This window comes from Leucoraja erinacea, chromosome 11, assembly GCF_028641065.1.
Source record: "Leucoraja erinacea ecotype New England chromosome 11, Leri_hhj_1, whole genome shotgun sequence".
NCBI lineage: Eukaryota > Metazoa > Chordata > Chondrichthyes > Rajiformes > Rajidae > Leucoraja > Leucoraja erinaceus.
Genome location: NC_073387.1, coordinates 45,914,296 through 45,933,968, shown reverse-complemented (window position 1 = coordinate 45,933,968; position 19,673 = coordinate 45,914,296). Strand labels below are relative to the sequence as shown.

General features: G+C 44.0%; 1 long non-coding RNA gene across 1 annotated transcript in view; it reads right to left on the bottom strand.

Annotated features, from left to right (window-relative positions):
* The window catches only part of LOC129701757 (uncharacterized), a 30,910-nt gene that overhangs the window by 7,062 nt on the left and 4,175 nt on the right, over positions 1–19,673 (bottom strand). The window contains exon 2 of the long non-coding RNA XR_008724263.1: positions 11,332–11,393. This is a non-coding gene — a long non-coding RNA (uncharacterized LOC129701757). The remainder of the gene's footprint in view (positions 1–11,331; positions 11,394–19,673) is intronic.

The following is a 19,673-nucleotide window of genomic DNA, read 5'->3' as shown; positions in this document are numbered from 1 at the left end:
CTGGCGATGTGTTTGCGGGTCTGACGAGTCGCTCGCTGCAGCTTCGGCCATGGAGCAGTCCGGACAGTGCAAATCCCGGGCCGCGGAGCCTTAGGAAGCGTTGTGCCACTGCCGCGAGCGTCTCTGTGCCGAAGGAACAGACTCTCAAAGGGAGGTGGAGAGAGAGAGAGAGGGGAAGGAGACAGGGAGACAGTGGGGAGAGAGAGAGAGAGAGAGGGGTGAGAGGGAAGAAAGAGAGGGGGTGGAGAGGGAGGAGGGTAGGAGAGAATGGGAGGAGGGTAGGAGAGAAACAGGGGAAAGAGAGAGATGGGGGGGGGCAAAGAGAAAAACGAGATAGAGACAGAGGAGAAAGAGAGAGAGCCAGGGGGGAGTGAGTGAGGTGAGGGAGAAATGGGGGGAGAGAGAGGAGGAGAGAAAAGAGGGGGGAGAGAGAGAGGGGAAGAGGGGAGAGAGAGAGTTAGGGAAAAGAGAGGGGAGGGAGAGTTAGGGGAAAGAGAGGGCGAGAGAGTTAGGGGAAAGAGAAAGGGGGGGAGGGGGGGGGGGGGGGGGAGTGAGGTGGGAGAGAGGGGAAGCGAGCGAGATGGGGAGAGAGAGGGGAAGAGAGGAGAGAGAGGGAAGGGGAGAGAGAGAGAGGGAGAGAGAGAAGAGACAGAGAGGGAGAGAGAGGGGAAAGAGGGGGGAGGGGAGAGATAAAGGGGGAGAGAGAGGGGGGTTTTGAGAGGAGAGAGAGAGGAAGAGAGAGAGGGGGGAAGAGAGAGTCTCTGTGCCGAATTCGCCCAGGTGACCGGCATGGATCAGGCTGCGGCTTGGTGCATCCTGGAGGACAACCAGTGGCTGATGGAAGTAAGTACCAAGCACTGGGCAGAAACGGTGGAAAATAGGGGACTTCAAATAGAGGTGGTTGGTGAAAGCATCCTGCTTGCCTGCTAGATTTTCACTTACTGTAACTGCAGGAAAAATGTCCCCGATGTTGGGGGCGTTCAGAACCATGGGTCACAGTTTAAAAATAAAGGGGGGGGGGGGGGGGGGGGGGGGGGGGGGGTGGGGGGGGGGGGGGGGGTGGGTTAGGACTGAGATGGGAACAACCTTTCTTCACGCAGAGAGTTGTGAATCTGTGGAATTCTCTGCCACAGGAGGCAGTGCAGGCCAATTCACTGGATGTTTTCAAGAGTTACATTTAGTTCTTGGGACTAACGACGTCAAGGGATATGGGGAAAAAACAGGAAAGGTACTGATTTTAGATGAATAGCCATGATCATATTGAATGGCCGAAGGGCCGATGGCCTATTCCTGCACCTATTTTCTATGTTTCTTTGCTTGAGTATATGGCAATAAAACTCGATCTCTTGATTTTGAAGCATTCATGCATGGTGGAGGTATAATGTAGTCATAGAGTGGTACAGTGTGAAAACAGGCCCTTCGACGCAACTTGCCCACCCCGCCAACATGTCCCAGCTACGCCACCTGCTTTTGGTTCATACCTCCAAACCTATCCTATCCATGTATCAGTCTAACTTTTTCATAAATGTTGGGATGGTCCCTGCCTCAACTACCTCCTCTGGCAGCTTGTTCCACACACCCACCACCCTTTGTGTGGATAAAGTTACCCCTTAAAAAGTTACCTCTTAAAAATACTTCATACAAAAAACATTGAAATCATACTTCTACAGTGCACTAAAACATGATTTTAATACATCAAATTTAAAAAAGGTTCCTACCCTGGGAGGGGGGACACCCTTCCTCTACACCCTCTCCCCACTCGGTTGCTCCACTCCCTCACCGGGGACCCTCAAGGCCAGTGATCAGTGATCACACAGCCTCCCCCCTTTCAAAAACGCTCCAATCCAATTTAAAGCATATACAGTAGCTTGCAAAAGTTTTCATACCCCTTGAACTTTTCCACATTTTGTCACGTTACAACCACAAACGTAAATGTATTTTATTGGGATTTTATGTGATAGACCAACACAAAGTGGTGCATAATTGTGAAGTGGAAGGAAAATGATACATGGTTTTACAAATAAAAAACTGAAAAGTGTGGCGTGCAAAAGTATTCAGCCCCCCCCCCCCCGGAGTCTCTACCAGCTTTGCACATCTAGAGACTGACATTTTTGCCCATTCTTCTTTGCAAAATAGCTCAAACCCAGTCAGATTGGAGAGCAATTTTCAAGTCTTGCCAGAGATTCTCAATTGGATTTAGGTCTGGACTTTGACTGAGCCATTCTAACACATGAATATGCTTTGATCTAAACCATTCCATTGTAGCTCTGGCTGTATGTTTAGGGTCATTGTCCTGCTGGAAGGTGAACCTCCGCCCCAGTCTCAAGTCTTTTGCAGACTCTAACAGGTTTTCTTCCAAGATTGCCCTGTATTTGGCTCCATCCATCTTCCCATCAACTCTGACCAGCTTCCCTGTCCCTGCTGAAGAAAAGCATCCCCACAGCATGATGCTGCCACCACCATGTTTCACAGTGGGGATGGTGTGTTCAGGGTTATGTGCAGTGTTAGTTTTCCGCCACACATAGTGTTTTGCATTTAGGCCAAAAACTTCAATTTTGGTCTCATCTGACCAGAGCACCTTCCTCCACATGTTTGCTGTGTCCCCCACATGGCTTGTGGCAAACTGCAAACGGGATTTCTTATGGATTTTTTTCAACAATGGCTTTCTTCTTGCCACTCTTCCATAAAGGCCCGATTTGTGGAGTGCACGACTAATAGTTGTCCTGTGGACAGATTCTCCCACCTGAGCTGTGGATCTCTGCAGCTCCTCCAGTTACCATGGGCCTCTTGGCTGCTTCTCTGATCAATGCTCTCCTTGCCCGGCCTGTCAGTTTAGGTGGACGGCCATGTCTTGGTAGGTTTGCAGTTGTGCCATACTCTTTCCATTTTCAGATGATGGATTGAACAGTGTTCCGTGAGATGTTCAAAGCTTGGGATATTTTTTTTATAACCTAACCCTGCTTTAAACTTCTCCACAACTTTATCCCTGACCTGTCTGACGTGTTCCTTGGGCTTCATGATGCTGTTTGTTCACTAATGTTCTCTAACAAACCTCTGAGGCCTTCACAGAACAGCTGTATTTATACTGAGATTAGATTACACACATTACTTTTGCAAGCCACTGTATATTGCATTCAAGTGTAAGTTAAAAGACTTGCTACAGTATGCACCATATTGCACAATTTCAAGCTGAAAAATGCAAATGTTCCGTACCCCCCCCGGTCGCTATGCTCCCTCCGGCTTGGTCTCTTGCAATTTCTCACTCCCAACTCTCACCCAATGTTGGCAGACCTGCCTAAATGCTCAAGTTCAAACAAATGCCCCAAAACTCAATGGCCGGCAGTTCATTCTACAGCAAGACAATGTTCCCAAACATACTGTTAAAGCAACAAAGGAGTTTTTCAAAGCTAAAAAATGGTCAATTTTTGAGTGGCCAAGTCAATCATCTGATCTGAACCTAATTGAGCATGCCTTTTATATGCTGAAGAGAAAACCGAAGGGGACTAGCCCCCAAAACAAGCATAAGCTAAAGATGGCTGCAATACAGGCCTGGCAGAGCATCAGAGAAGACACCCAGGAACTGGTGATGTCCATGAATCGCAGACTTCAAGCAGTCATTGTATGCAAAGGATATGCAACAAAATACTAAACATGGCTACTTTCATTTTCAGGACATTGCTGTGTCCTTTATTAAAATCTGACAATGTGCACTTTAATCACATGTGATTTTTTTCTATTCCAAATCTCAAATTGAGGCGTGCAGAGGAAAATAAATAAATGATGGGTCTTTGTCCCAAACATTGCGAGGGCACTGTACAACAGTATTTACCAAAAGTGGGAAAGTCTTCAGCTCCAGTACATCTACAAAAAAGTGGAATTTAAGTCAGCCCAATGTCTAAACAATCACTTTACACTTAAAATATGGTCATTGATACTTTTATCAACTGTCATCATCTACTTACCAACCTGATTAAGAACACCCCATCTTAGGTTCCACTATAATTATGCCTCCAGACATCCAGTATTGTGCGTCCTCTTAGTAAACAGACATTAAATTCCAAAAGTGGTGATTGACCTTTAGATCAAGGCAGTACCTGACTAACTACAGGATCACGGAGAGGTACTAAAATCAAAGTCAATGATAATAACCATATAACAATTACAGCACGGAAACAGGCCATCTCGGCCCTACAAGTCCATGCCGACAGAACTTTTTTTCCCTTAGTCCCACCTGCCTGCACTCATACCATAACCCTCCATTCCCTTCTCATCCATATGCCCATCCAATGTATTTTTAAATTATACCAACGAACTTGCCTCCACCACTTCCACTGGAAGCTCATTCCACACCGCTCCCACTCTCTGGGTAAAGAAGTTCCCCCTCATGTTACCCCTAAACTTCTGTCCCTTAATTCTGAAGTCATGTCCTCGTTTGAATCTTCCCTATTCTCAAAGGGAAAAGCTTGTTCACATCAATTCTGTCTATCCCTCTCATCATTTTAAAGACCTCTATCAAGTCCCCCCTTAACCTTCTGCGCTCCAGAGAATAAAGACCTAACTTATTCAACCTATCTCTGTAACTTAGTTGAAACCCAGGCAACATTCTAGGAAATCTCCTCTGTACTCTCTCTATTTTGTTGACATCCTTCCTATAATTGGGCGACCAAAATTGTACACCATACTCCAGATTTGGTCTCACCAATGCCTTGTACAATTTTAATATTACATCCCAGCTTCTATACTCAATGCTCTGATTTGTAAAGGCTAGCATACCAAAAGCTTTCTTTACCACCCTATCTATATGAGATTCGACCTTCAAGGAACTATGCACAGTTATTCCCAGATCCCTCTGTTCAACTGTATTCTTCAATTCCCTACCATTTACCATGTACGTCCTATTTTGATTTGTCCTGTCAAGGTGTAGCACCTCACATTTATCAGCATTAAACTCCATCTGCCATCTTTCAGCCCATTTTTCCAAATGGCCTAAATCACTCTGTAGACTTTGGAAATCCTCTTCAGTATCCACAACATCCCCTATCTTGGTATCATCTGCATACTTACTAATCCAATTTACCACACCTTCATCCAGATCATTGATGTACATGACAAACAACAAAGGACCCAACACAGATCCCTGAGGCACCCCACTAGTCACCTGCCTCCAACCCGATAAACAGCCATCCACCATTACCCTCTGGCTTCTCCCATTCAGTCACTGTTGAATCCATCTTGCTATTCCTGCATTTATACCCAACAGTTAAACGTTCTTAACCAACCTTCCATGAGGAACCTTGTCAAAGGCCTTACTAAAGTCCATATAGACAACATCCACTGCTTTACCCTCGTCAATTTCCCTAGTAAAATTCAAAAAATTCAAGAAGATTAGTCAAACATGACCTTCCAGGCACAAATCGATGATGATTGTTCCTAATCAGACCTTGTTTATCCAGATGCTTATATATATTATCTCTAAGTATCTTTTCCATTAATTTGCCCACCACTGAAGTCAAACTAACAGGTCTATAATTGCTAGGTTTACTCTTAGGTTGCAGTGTTGCTTTTAATAAGCATGAATTGAAATGGAATGACCTTAGTTGCAGCTTGAAACAATAGATTACAACTGCATTCTCAAACTCACCAATTCCACGTGAAAATGTTTATAATGCAACTTGAACTCCAGGTATTTATGGTATGGGAATTTTAAAGTTGCAGGCAACAAGCAGTTTAAAGTCGCCTCTGCCGATTGAACACAGGTGTTCCGCAGAGCGATCACCCAATCTGCACTTACAGGTACTTTCTTCCATGTGTAGCAGATCGCATTGTCCACAAGGGAGCCACTGAGCTTTTCATAACCTGCCACTTTAAATTCCCCACCCAACTCCCATTCTGACTTATTAGCTTGTGGCCTCCTACACTATCACAGTGAGGCTCAGTGCAAGCTTGAGGAAAAACACCTCACCTTCCATTCATTGCAGCCTTCTGCGCGTAATACTGAATTATACAACTTAACTTACAAGTTACTGTATTTCTCATTGTGTATGTAAACTATTTATGTGGGAAGGAACTGCAGATGCTGGTTTAACCTGAAGATGGACACAACTTCTTATAGAAACTTACAAAATTCGTAAGGGGTTGGACAGGCTAGATGCAGGATGATTGTTCCAGATGTTGGGGAAGTCCAGAACAAGGGGTCACCATTTAAGGATAAGGTGGAAATCTTTTAGGGAATCACTGAAGGGAATCGTATTTAATTGTACGATTGCTCAATAGCTAATCTTAGTACAAAACCCTATTGCAAGAACAGCTCAATTTTAGAATCCAAGCGTTGCTTTGCAGCCCATCCCGAGTTCCCCTTAAGGCATTGGTGAGCCACCTCCTTGAACTAAGAGTCATTCTGATCATGGTCTACCCAAGAATGCTATTGGATAAGACAATGCTCAGATTTAAACATTGACATGAAGGACTGGGATATATTTCCAGTTTGTATGGATTGTGAAAATTGGCGACAATTGTGAGCATTTTCTCACGACCCTAATCCCGTTGACAAATCTTGTCACATATTTGGAGGGGTTGTAGAAGTTTGCACAAGTAATTGCAGTGCATCCTGTAGATGAAGCATCCTGCAGCCAATGTGCACAAGTGGAGGAGGACGTGGGCTCGTGTGGTTGATGGGTTGCCAATTAAGCAAGCTGCTTCAATGAATTTCCCTCAGCATTGTCACAAGTATTTGCTCGCGAATGCAGTACCGAGTTACATTCAAAATTCTTCAGATAATGAACCAGTCCATAGTCACAATGTTCAGATCAGGGCTAAGTGGCACCGAGTTCCATGACAAACAAAACACCATTCTAACCATCACCGACTTCATCAATTCCCACGCCCTGCCCGACCAAGCTTCCAACCTCATCGTTCCCCAGCCCCGCACGGCCCGTTTTTACCTTCTCCCCAAAATCCACAAACCCGGCTCTCCCGGCAAACCCATTGTCTCTGCCTGTTCGTGCCCCACCGAACTCATCTCCACATACCTTGACTCCATACTATCCCCCTTGGTCAAATCCCTTCCCACCTATGTTCTAGACACCTCAGACACTCTCCGCTGCCTCCACGCATTCCACTCTCTAGGCCCCCACCCCCTCATCTTCACCATGGACGTACAGTCACTCTACACCTCCATCCCCCACCAGGATGGCCTCAAAGCCCTCCGGTTCTTCCTCGACCAGAGGAGCAACCTATACCCAGCCACTGACACTCTCCTCCGCCTAGCGGAGTTGGTCCTCACCCTCAACAACTTTACATTTGACTCCTCCCATTTCCTCCAAACACAAGGCATAGCTATGGGCACACGCATGGGCCCCAGCTACGCCTGCCTCTTTGTCGGGTACGTTGAACAATCCTTGTTCAATACGTACCAGGGCCCCATCCCCGACCTCTACCTCCGTTACATTGACGACTGCTTTGGGGCCACCTCCTGCACCTACACAACTGACTGACTTCATCCACTTCACCACCAACTTCCATCCAGCACTCCAATACACCTGGACCATTTCCGACACTTCCCTACCATTCCTTGACCTCACCATCTCCATCGCAGGGGACAGACTTCTGACCGACATACACTACAAACCAACTGACTCGCATGGCTATCTGGATTACACGTCTTCCCACCCTGCCCCCTGTAAAGACTCCATCCCCTACTCACAATTCCTCCGCCTACGCCGCATCTGTTCCCAGGATGAGACATTCCATACCAGGGCATCGGAAATGTCCTCGTTCTTCAGGGAACGGGGATTCCCCTCCTCCACCATAGATGAGGCTCGCACCAGGGTCTCATCCATACCCCGCAACACTGCTCTCTCTCCCCATCCCCGCACTCGCAACAAGGGCAGAGTCCCCCTGGACCTCACCTTTCACCCCACCAGCCGGCAAATACAACACATAATCCTCCGCCATTTCCGCCACCTCGAACGTGACCCCACCACTAGCCACATCTTCCCATCTCCCCCCATGTCTGCCTTCCGCAAAGACCACTCCCTCCACAACTCCCTTGTCAATTCTTCCCTTCCCTCTCGTACCACCCCCTCCCCAGGCACTTTCCGTTGCAACCGCAAGAAATGCAACACCTGTCCCTTCACCTCCCCCCTCGACTCCATTCAAGGTCCCAAGCAGTCGTTCCAGGTGCGACAAAGGTTCACCTGTATCTCCTCCAACCTCATCTACTGCATCCGCTGCTCTAGATGTCAGCTGATTTACATCGGGGAGACTAAGTGGAGGTTGGGCGATCGTTTCGCCGAACACCTCCGCTTAGTCCGCAATAACCTACCTGAACTCCCGGTGGCTCAGCACTTCAACTCCCCCTCCCATTCTCAATCCGACCTCTCTGTCCTGGGTCTCCTCCATTGCCAGAGTGAGCAACACCGGAAATTGGAGGAACAGCACCCCATATTCCGCCTGGGCAGCTTGTGTCCTGATGGCATGAACGTTGAATTCTCCCAATTTTGCTAGCCCTTGCCGTCTCCTCCCCTTCCTTAACCCTCGAGCTGTCTCCTCCCATCCCCCCGCCCTCGGGCTCCTCCTCCTCCCTTTTTCCTTCCTTCTCCCCCCACCCCCCATCAGTCTGAAGAAGGGTTTCGGCCCGAAACGTCGCCTATTTCCTTCGCTCCATAGATGCTGCTGCACCCGCTGAGTTTCTCCAGCAATTTTGTGTACCACCCACCATTCTAACCATCAATGGGTTGTAGATGTTTGTTGCGAATTTATTGACAGCCAAAGAATAAATTACAAATAATATCCTGATAGAGGAAATAATTGTCACCTTTCACCAGAAACATAACTGAAATGAGCCTTGTAAATGCTGTGGATTGAGGGTAGATTCTGGGTATTCCACAACAAGAACTCCATCATTAACTTCATCTTCAAAGCCCAAGTCTTAGCACGACTTTGTTGCTCGAGCAAAATCCTACAACTTGCTGTCACCAGTGTAGTGTTCTATCATGAGACATCTGCAATTTTAACACATGAAGCAGTTCACACAATTCAAGCAAAGGTATCCAGCTTGGTTGCATTTATCAGCTCTTGATGAATACATACACCTGCTTGCCATCATGCAATGTTATCCAATACTTGCTACTCTTTCCTTATTTATCTTTTCACTCCATAATAAAGCAGGTTACGTTTGATACTTGGAAAATATCATACCCTCTATACTTTCCTTGCACTTTCAGAATCATATCACACGTGGCAGCCAATTGGCAGACTCCATTGTCTGAGGACATAAGCTGTCCTTCCTTACCTTGCGCTATGATCTTTGATAGCCGCATGGTTTCAAATTTAGGAAACTCACCCTTGTGTAGGGAAACATTCTGAACCCGTTATCAAACAATATCTGATTACCATATCACATCAAGAAACCCATCATATCTTCCTTGAAAGCTTCATACAACAATTAAGCCCTTTACAGAACACTTTTGGCAAATTGCAATTTCAGCTTTGTAAAATTAGCTTTCACCAATTATTGCTACCAGTTAGAGTGGTAGATGTCTGCTAATCAGGAGCAATTAGGTATGGTCAATAAGGACCAAACTTTCTTCCAATAACCATATTTTGCAAATAATTAAAAAGTTATTGACCAACTCATTTGACTTCTGGTTATAATTCCAGTGTCCAAGATGCATTAGTGATAATTTTTCAAAACTCTTTAGATTCTGGAGTAGTCCCTGAGGATTGGAGGGTAGCTAATGTAACCCCACGTTTTAAAAAGGGAGGGAGAGAAAACAGGGAATTACAGACCAGTTAAGTCTATCATCGGTAATGGGGAAACTGCTAGAGTCAATTATTAAAGATGGGATGGCAGCACATTTGAAAAGTGGTGAAATCATTGGACAAAGTCAGCATGGATTTACAAAAGGTAAATCATGTCTGGCGAATCTTATAGAATTTTTCGAGGATGTAACTAGTAGAGTGGATAGGGGAGAACCAGTGGATGTGTTATATCTGGACTTTCAGAAGGCTTTCGACAAGGTCCCACATAAGAGATTAGTATACAAACTTAAAGCACAAGGTATTGGGGGTTCAGTATTGATGTGGATAGAGACCTGGCTGGCAAACAGGAAGCAAAGAGTAGGAGTAAACGGGTCCTTTTTCAGAATGGCAGGCAGTGACTAGAGGGGTACCGCATGGCTCAGTGCTGGGACCCCAGCTATTTACAATATATATTAATGAATTTGGATGAGGGAATTGAATGCAACATCTCCAAGTTTGCAGATGACACTAAGCTGGGGGGCAGTGTTAGCTGTGAGGATGCTAGGAAGCTGCAAGGTGACTTGGATAGGCTGGGTGAGTGGGCAAATGCATGGCAGGTGCAGTATAATATGGATAAATGTGAGGTTATCCACTTTGGTGGCAAAAACAGAAAAGCAGACTATTATCTAAATGGTGGCCGATTAGGAAAGGGGAGATGCAACGAGACCTGGGTGTCATGGTACACCAGTCATTGAAAGTAGGCATGCAGGTACAGCAGGCAGTGAAGAAAGCGAATGGTATGTTAGCATTCATAGCAAAAGGATTTGAGTATAGGAGCAGGGAGGGTCTGCTGCAGTTGTACAGGGTCTTGGTGAGACCACACCTGGAGTATTGCATACAGTTTTGGTCTCCAAATCTGAGAAAGGACATTATTGCCATAGAGGTAGTGCAGAGAAGGTTCACCAGACTGATTCCTGGGATGTCAGGACTTTCATATGAAGAAAGACTGGATAGACTTGGCTTGTACTCGCTAGAATTTAGGAGACCGAGGGGGATCTTATAGAAAATTACAAAATTCTTAAGGGGTTGGACAGGTTAGATGCAGGAAGATTGTTCCCGATGTTGGGGAAGTCCAGGACAAGGGGTCATAGCTTAAGGATAGAGGGGAAATCCTTTAGGACAGAGGCGAGAAAAACTTTTTTCACACAGAGAGTGGTGAATCTCTGGAACTCTCTGCCACAGAAGGTAGTTGAGGCCAGTTCATTGGCTATATTTAAGATGGAGTTAGATGTGGCTAAAGGGATCACGGGGTATGGAGAGAAGGCAGGTACGGGATACCGAGTTGGATGATCAGCCATGATCATATTGAATGGCGGTGCAGGCTCGAAGGGCCGAACGGCCTACTCCTGCACCTATTTTCTACGTTTCTATCTCTATCCTCTGGAAATTCCGGCAGATTAGTTTTTCCTGGCAAATACCACCTGACCGGGCACATGCAACCATTTTTATTGGCAATTCAAAATTATAGACTGCTGCTTTGTGATTTACACAGCATTGAGGCATTATAGAGCAGTTTTAAATTTAGCTTACCACGGCAATCGGAGAGCTTGCTGAATTTCAATTTAGATTGATGCAAATAAATAGAAGTGTTGCTGTGCGTCACGTTCCAACAGATGCAGACATGTGTACAGCAGACAAAAAAGGAAGATATTAAAAAACTTTAGACATTAAACTAATGTCTTGCAATTTTTGCAAACTTTTAGTTCTTGAAAATACAAGTAAATTTATAATTTTGCAATTTTCTTCCTTTCCTGTTAAGCGAATATGAAATCAGTTTCATTGCATTTGCACTGAAGAAGACCTGGATTACCTTGTATTCCACTATCAGACATCCCTTTCATTCTTTCCACACATCTCTCAACTTAAAACAAGCTTGATCTCTTTTTCCAGTCCTTAGAGGGTCATTGGCCTGTAAGGTTAACAATCACTGCAAGGGTGTTGCTCAAACTGAGCATTTCCAGTATTGTTTATTTCATTTTAAGCAAATTATATTTCTTTTCACAGCCCCAGAATATCGAAAAATATTCTTATAGCTAATGAAGCATTTCAGAAGTATTCTCACCATTATAGATGCAGAAAAGTGTTAAACAACAATACACTGCAAAATCCTACAAACGGTAAAATTACAATATTAAATTATGTTGAGGGGTAAAGTTTGGCTTGCACTTTAGGATGAACTTGTTTATTCGGAAAAATATTGTCATGGAATCTTACTCGGGAGGCAATTCAAAGTCCCAATATAACAGTTTATTCTACAACAGTGCAACAGGGCTGAAATGGAAAAAAAACCCAGTAACCCACCAGTCATCCCTCCTCCCGTACGGCATAAGGTACCGAAGCTTGAAAGCATGCACCAGATTCAGGAACAGCTTCCTCCCCCGTTATCAGGCTTCGAACAGTCCTTCCATTAGCTAGTGTATGCTCGATTCACTACCCCATTGAGGACATTGGACTTTGCCTATGGAACAGATATGCTACAATGCTGAGAATTATATTTCTGTTTAAACTGATTGTATCTAAGCATAGTATCAGTTTTGATAGCATGCAAAACAAAGCTTTTCAATATACCTCGGTGATAAAAATAAACCTTAACTACCATCTGGAGATGGCAAAGCTGAAATTATGCCAAAAAAAAAAAAATTTGATCTAGAAGTCTGTTCTTTCTCCCTTGGCACGTTGGTTAAAGAGTAAAAACAATCATTTCAAAAGGAATAATAACATTTAATAATAATAAAGTAATAAGTAATAACAGCTTAAGTAATAACGTATGTCCTGTATACTACTTATAAAATCTGTGGGCATAGAAACATGCCAATACGTTTCCATTTAATTTTTGCCTCGGTGATGAAAGGAAAACAGCCATGTTAAATAATTGAATGATATTTCTGGTCTGTCAGATTATAACAGATCTCTTCTGATGCATGCCTACATTTCCAATAAACATTGGAAATTAATTGCAGCACTTTACAATATAGAAACAAAGGACTGCAGATGCTGGTTCATACCAAAGATACACACGACATGTTGGAGTTACTCGGCAGGTCAGGCAGCATCTGAGGGAAAAGGATGTGACATTTTGGGTCGGAACCTTACTTCAGACTGAAAGTGGGGGGGGGGGGGGGGGGGGGGGGGGGGGGGGGGGGGGGGGCGGAGAAAGAACTGGATGAGAAAAAACCAGGACAAATCAGGGCCAGCAATAGATGGCGGCATATGACATAATAGTTATTGTACAGCTTCAATTTTAATTTTTAGCTAAAGTTGAGAGAAAAGAGAGAAAGCAAGAGAGAGTAAAAGTGGATGTGCAAGGATAGAACCCCTAGACTACTAAATTAGTGTAGCCAAAGAGTCAGTAAGTAAAAGAAATAAGAAAAACGTAGAGAAATAAAAAGACAAAAACAGAAAGAAATCCAAAAGTGATGATATACCTGCCTCGCATCCCACCCCACCCAACCCGTAATTAGATTTAACTTCAAAATTGTGTTGCACCATACTATCCTTGTAATATATCAATGAATGGTGTCCATGTCTTCGAAAAATGCTCTGGTGTTTCTGCTAAGACAAGTCTAATATTTTCAAGATGTAGCGTCTCAGACATGTTTGTAATCCACATTTTAAGAATAGGGGCAGATGTATGTTTCCAAAATTTGAGTATTCATTTTTTCGCCGTTATCAGACCATAATTAAGGAAAAGCCTTTGAAATATTGATAGCTCAGAGCAGGCTTCTGATGTTCTTAGAATAATCAATTCCATGTCTGCGTTTTTAATGTTTTTGAGAGAATTTCAAAAATCTCTCTCCAAAAGTTACGTAATTTTATGCAAGAGGCGAAGGAATGTGTTATAGTTGCTTCTTGAAGGAGACATTCGTCACAAATAGGATACACATTTGGAAAGATCTTATTCAGTTTCGACTTTGAATAGTAGTCTATGCAGAATTTTAAATTGAATTAACGCATGTCTAACGTTAATCAAACAGTTATGTATATAAAAGGTTTTCTTCCCATCTGTCCTTTAGAATTTTTAGGCCTAGTTCCTCTTCCCAGTCTCTAATTGCTTCTGATGATGGGATTTCTATATTTAGAAGGGTATTATACAAATATGACGTTAAGTTGTTTGACTCTGAATTTCTATTCATACATTCGTCTAGTATATCTGGCAGCAAAGTTTGGTAGTCTTGGGTATATGATTTCAGATAGTCTCGAATTTGCAGATATCTGAAATATTGATTACCTTTCAGGTGATATTTCGACTGTAATACCTGAAATGAGAGAAGAGTTCCCATCTCGTAAAGATCTCCAAGTTTTTTGATTCCTAGTCTCTCCCAATGTGTAAACGTTTTATCTATAATAGACGGCTTGAACAGAGGGTTATTGGCTATTGGTGAGAGAAGAGATAAACTTCTTCTTTTATAAGTTGATTTTACTGGTCTCCAGATTCGTAGTGTGCTGTGAATAATCGGATTTTTATCATATAGTGTGATCTTTAAATTTGTTGGAGAGAGAAGAATCGCGCCTATATTAAAAGGCGACCAATCCTCTCTCCATTAACCAGTCTACCTGTTGGCATGAGTTGTCCAGCCAGTAAATTACATTTTTAATATTTGGTGCCCAGTAATGGTATAAGGAGAGCCAATCCGCCCGTTTCTGGGGAATGTCAAAAGTTACTTAAAATTAGAGAACTCAATGTTCATACTATTGGGTTGTAAACAACTCAAGCAAAATATGAGGTGCTGTTCCTCATTTTGCAGGTGGTCTCACTCTGGCAATGGAGTCGGCCCAGGACTGAAAGGTCAGTATGGGAATGAGAGCTTAAAGCCATTTAAAATCTGTAAGCTTAGATTCACCAGCATGTACTAGGTGACCAACTGTGCCGATAAATGTTCTTATTACTTCATCTTATAAATCTTAACCTTGGGATCATTAAATAAATGCCAATTACCACAATACAACTGTCATAGTTGTCTATTAAGTGACAAAATGCAACTCTAGAACAAGCAACACAATCCACTGGCTTCAAATGCAGATTTGGATGGCTTAAGGATTTCCAATTGTGTAGGAGTGAGCATTAAAGTTTGTGCTCAAGTTCCCACAAGATGTCCATGATCACAGGCTTGCATCTAAAAAATAATTTACCCAAGAGAGCAGAAATCGTGTGTTGCCTTCAACCTAGTAAGCAAAATAAGTTAGCCAGAAAGGTTTTTCTGCTGCCCACTAACGGCTGAGTGGGCAGCTACAAGACTTGGAATTTACTTAATATGGGACATTGTCATTTTTTCAAAAAATGCTGACCTCCCAAGTTAATATCTTTAGATACAGCTAATATTGAACATTTAAATTTTAGAAATTTAGACTTCTGCAACAAAGATGCTTTTGATTGCATTTGTCACCATCTATTATACATTCCAGGCCAATGTAAAGCATGTTTCTCTCTAGATACTCTCTAGAGTTTAGGAGATTGAGAGGGGATCTTATAGAAACTTACAAAATTCTTAAGGGGTTGGACAGGCTAGATGCAGGAAGATTGTTTCCGATGTTGGGGAAGTCCAGGACAAGGGGTCACAGCTTAAGGATAAGGGGGAAATCCTTTAAAACAGAGATGAGGAGAACTTTTTTCACACAGAGAGTGGTGAATCTCTGGAACTCTCTGCCACAGCGGGTAGTTGAGGCCAGTTCATTGGCTATATTTAAGAGGGAGTTAGATGTGGCCCTTATGGCCAAGGGGATCAGAGGGTATGGAGAAAAGGCAGGTACGGGATACTGAGTTGGATGATCAGCCATGATCATATTAAATGGCGGTGCAGGCTCGAAGGGCCGAATGGCCTACTCCTGCACCTAATTTCTATGTTCTGTACCTGGTCTCTCAATAAAGTGCTAGCCAGTGCTAGGTGTTCAGCAGAAGACAGAAGTTTTCTTCCCCGTCAATCTCATGACTGAAGGCCAAATGTTTTGCACATGAAGGGCTGCCATTCAAGTTGCTATTGCTGAAAGACTCCATTTTGTCCCAGACATACTCTCGCATGCATGATCTACATGGCCCGGTTCTTTTTATGCAGCACCTTAACTTGTGCCAGACTCGCTGAAACATAATGCAGGTGTTCAGCAGAATACCAAAACTTTGCTATCGTCAGGAGAAATGGCAAGATCCTCAACAATAATGTACAGAGGAATCATGGGATCCAAGTCTATAGCTCCCTGCATGTGACAACTTAAAGAAATAGCAGTAAAGGCATATGGTATACTTCCTTTCAAAGTATACGAACCAGGAAGTCATGATGCCACTTTGCAGGACTTTGTGTAAGAAGGAACAGCTGACACAAAAAGCTGGAGTAACTCAGCGGGACAGGCAGCATCTCTGGAGAGAAGGAATGGGTGACTTTTCGGGATGAGACCCTTTTTCAGACTGGTTAGGGATAAGGGATCGAGAGATATAGATGATGATAAAGGAAACAGGCCATTTGTAGCTTTGTAGGGTGAAAATGGGAAGCTAGTGCGACTTGGGTGGGGGAGGGATAGAGAGAGGGAATGCCGCAGCTATCTGAAGTGAGCGAAATCAATATTCATACCACTGGGATGCAAGCTGCCCAAGTGAAATACGAGATGCCCAAGTGAAATATTCCTCCAATTTGCATTTAGCCTCACTGACAATGGAGGAGACAGAGGACAGAAAGGTCTGAGTAGGAATGGGAAGGAGAAGTAAAGTGTCCAGCAACCGGGAGATCAGGTTAGGTCATGCGGATTGAGCGAAGGTGCTCTGTGAATTAATCGCCCAGTCTGCGTTTGGTCTCGCCGATGTACAAGAGCCCACATCTTGAACAATGGATACAGTAGATGAGGTTGGAGATGGGGCAAGTGAACCACTGTGCTGTACCTGAAAGGACTATCGGGGTCTCTGGACAGAGTTCAGGGAGGAAGTATGGCAACAGGTGTTGCATCTTCTGTGGGTGCAGGGGAAGGTACCTGGGAAAGGGTGGTTTGGGTGGGAAGGGATGAGTTAACCAGGGAGTTGAGGAGGGAACGGACTCTGCGGAAAGTGGTGGAGATGGGAAAATGTGGCTAGTGGTGGGATCCCATTGGAGGTCACCACTTTGGAGGATTATGAGATATATGCGATAGCTAATGGGGTAGAAGGCAAGGACTAGGGGGACTTGTCTCTGTTGCAACTTGGGGAGGGGGAGCAAGGGACACCGAGGAGACACGAGTGAGGGCCTCATTTATGATTGGAAAGGGCAACCCCCGGTCCCTAAAGAATGAGGACATCTTGGGATACTGAGTTGGATGATCAGCCATGATCATATTGAATGGCGGTGCAGGCTCGAAGGGCCGAATGGCCTACTCCTGCACCTAATTTCTATGTTTCTATCTTGGATGTTCTAGTATGAACACCTCAACTCGGGCGCAGATGCAGTGTAGACAGAGGAATTGGGAGTAGGGGGATAGAGTCTTTGCAGGAAGCAGGGTGGGAAGAAGTGTAGTCGAGATAGTTGTGGGTGTCAGTGGTTGGGCTGCATTTGGAGTATTGCATACAGTTCTGGTAACCCTATTACAGGAAGTCAGTGGAGGCTTGAGAGGTTTACCAGAATGCTGCCTAGATGGAGGACATTAGTTATAGTTATCCAGTCTGAAGAAGGGTTTCGGCCCGAAACGTTGCCTATTTCCTTCGCTCCATAGATGCTGCTGCACCCGCTGAGTTTCTCCAGCTTTGTGTACCTTCGATTCTCCAGCATCTGCAGTTCCTTCTTAAACATTAGTTATAAGTGGTTGGACGAATAAGATTTTTTTTTTCATCTGGAGCATCAGAGGCCAAGAGGAGACCCAAGAAGGATATAGAAATTACAAGGCATAGAAAATGCCTGAAGGTTCAGTGCCTTTGTCAAGAATGCTAAAAGACTCAGTTCAATTGGGTGTTTTGCTATTTAATTCTCCTGCTCCGCAACTACCCCCCACCCCATGAGCCATTTTAAAGCAGACAACTTTCCAAGGGATAAAGGAAACACAAAACTACAGATTCTCGAGTCCTGAGTGCAAAACGATCGGCTGTTGGATTTAGCAGGTCGGGCATTATTTGTGGAGGTAAACAAAAATGCTGGAGAAACTCAGCGGGTGCTGCAGCATCTATGGAGCAAAGGAAATAGGCAATGTTTCAGGCCGAAACGTTGCCCATATCCTTCGCTCCATAGATGCTGCCGCACCTGCTGAGTTTCTCCAGTATTTTTGTCTACCTTCGATTTTCCAGCACCTGCAGTTCCTTCTTGAACATTTGTGGAGACAATTGGACTGTCAGTTCCCTCTGGGTAAAAGCATGGAGGGAGATAACTAAAATAAAGTGGGGGGGCATTGGGACAAGATTTGGCACATGATAGTTGGATCAAGATGAGGAGTGGACTGGTGAACGGTAAGGTGTGCAGTAGAAAGCAGTGGGGATAACAGACTGGGGACATGATTGCTGGAAATAACCAGGTGCAGCAGATGTTGGAATTTGATGGGAAAGGAAATGTGAGTATGGGACCAAATAAGTGAGGTATGGTGGGTAGGCAGGAATGAGACCCCCGTTATCTGGACCCTTCCCCACCTGACCATTCATCAATCTACCTTTCCTCACCTGGATCCAAATTGTGTGCCAGCTCTCACCTCACCCTCTCCTTATTCTGTTTATATTTGTTACCTTCCCTTCACTCTCTCAGTCGAGCTGTATGGTTTGGACCCATTTCCCACTACAAATGCTGCCAGACCTGCTGGGTTTCTCCAGATTGTTTTTATCCCTTTGAGATAAAGTTCCCACTGTGCATTACACAGAGAAAACTTAATGGTTCTCATGAACTTTGGGGATGTGGGGGCAGTAGGAAGAAAGGAGAGAAAGGGTCACATTCTCCAATGCTCATGTTAATTTACCTCAGGATGCATTCAATATGGAAATTGTTCCATCTGTCCCTGTGGAATGCATGATCCATTAATATACAACTGGTTTATTTCTTTGGTAAAAAGCAGATTTGTTCAGATTTGTTTATTGTTATATATACACACACACCAGGGGTGATGAAATTCCTTGTTCACACAAGGCTCAACAAAAGAGCAAATGCATAACAGCACAACGGTGTAAAGTTACAATACAATACTATTTTCATGTATGAAAGTTGAACTGTAGTTACTGCAGGATCACAAGCAATTCAAGGCATAGAAAAATAGGTGCAGTAGGCCATTCGGCCCTTCAATATAATAATGGCTGATCACCTAAAATCAGTACCCTGTTCCTGCTTTTTTCTCCATATTCCTCGATTCCTTTAGACCCAAGAGCTATATCAAACTCTGGAAAAAGTAAACATTTTCTGGCAAACATTAATAATAGGGCTTGATGGCTTTCATGGAACGATATCAGGAACCCATTTAACTTTAGGATGGGAGATTGGTTTTCCATCTTCCTCACAATATTGTTTTTATTTGATGACACCACCTTTTGTGCATTGTCACTAGTACTTTGGCACATAGTTGGGACATTAACGGACTCCATTAATCAGACATTTTGCTGCTATTGCAAAGAATTACTCAGTTAAGTTACTGTCATTTAACATGATAAAATAATTGCTGTCACTGGAATGTGTACCTCCTACAATATGCAGCAGACAAAACAAACTGAAGTTTAAAGGAAGTTAAAACAAACTGAAGGGCCTCGACCCGAAATGTTGCCCATTTCCTTCGCTCCATAGGTGCTGCCTCACCCGCTGTGTTTCTCCGGCATTTTTGTCTACCTTCGATTTTCCAGCATCTGCAGTTCCTTCTTAAACATGAAGTTTAAACCTGCTCAGATTACTGTCGGTAGGTTGGCTTTAGGGATCACTGCTCTTTTCAACTTAAAGGTCAGCGACTTCTTCCAAAAGATC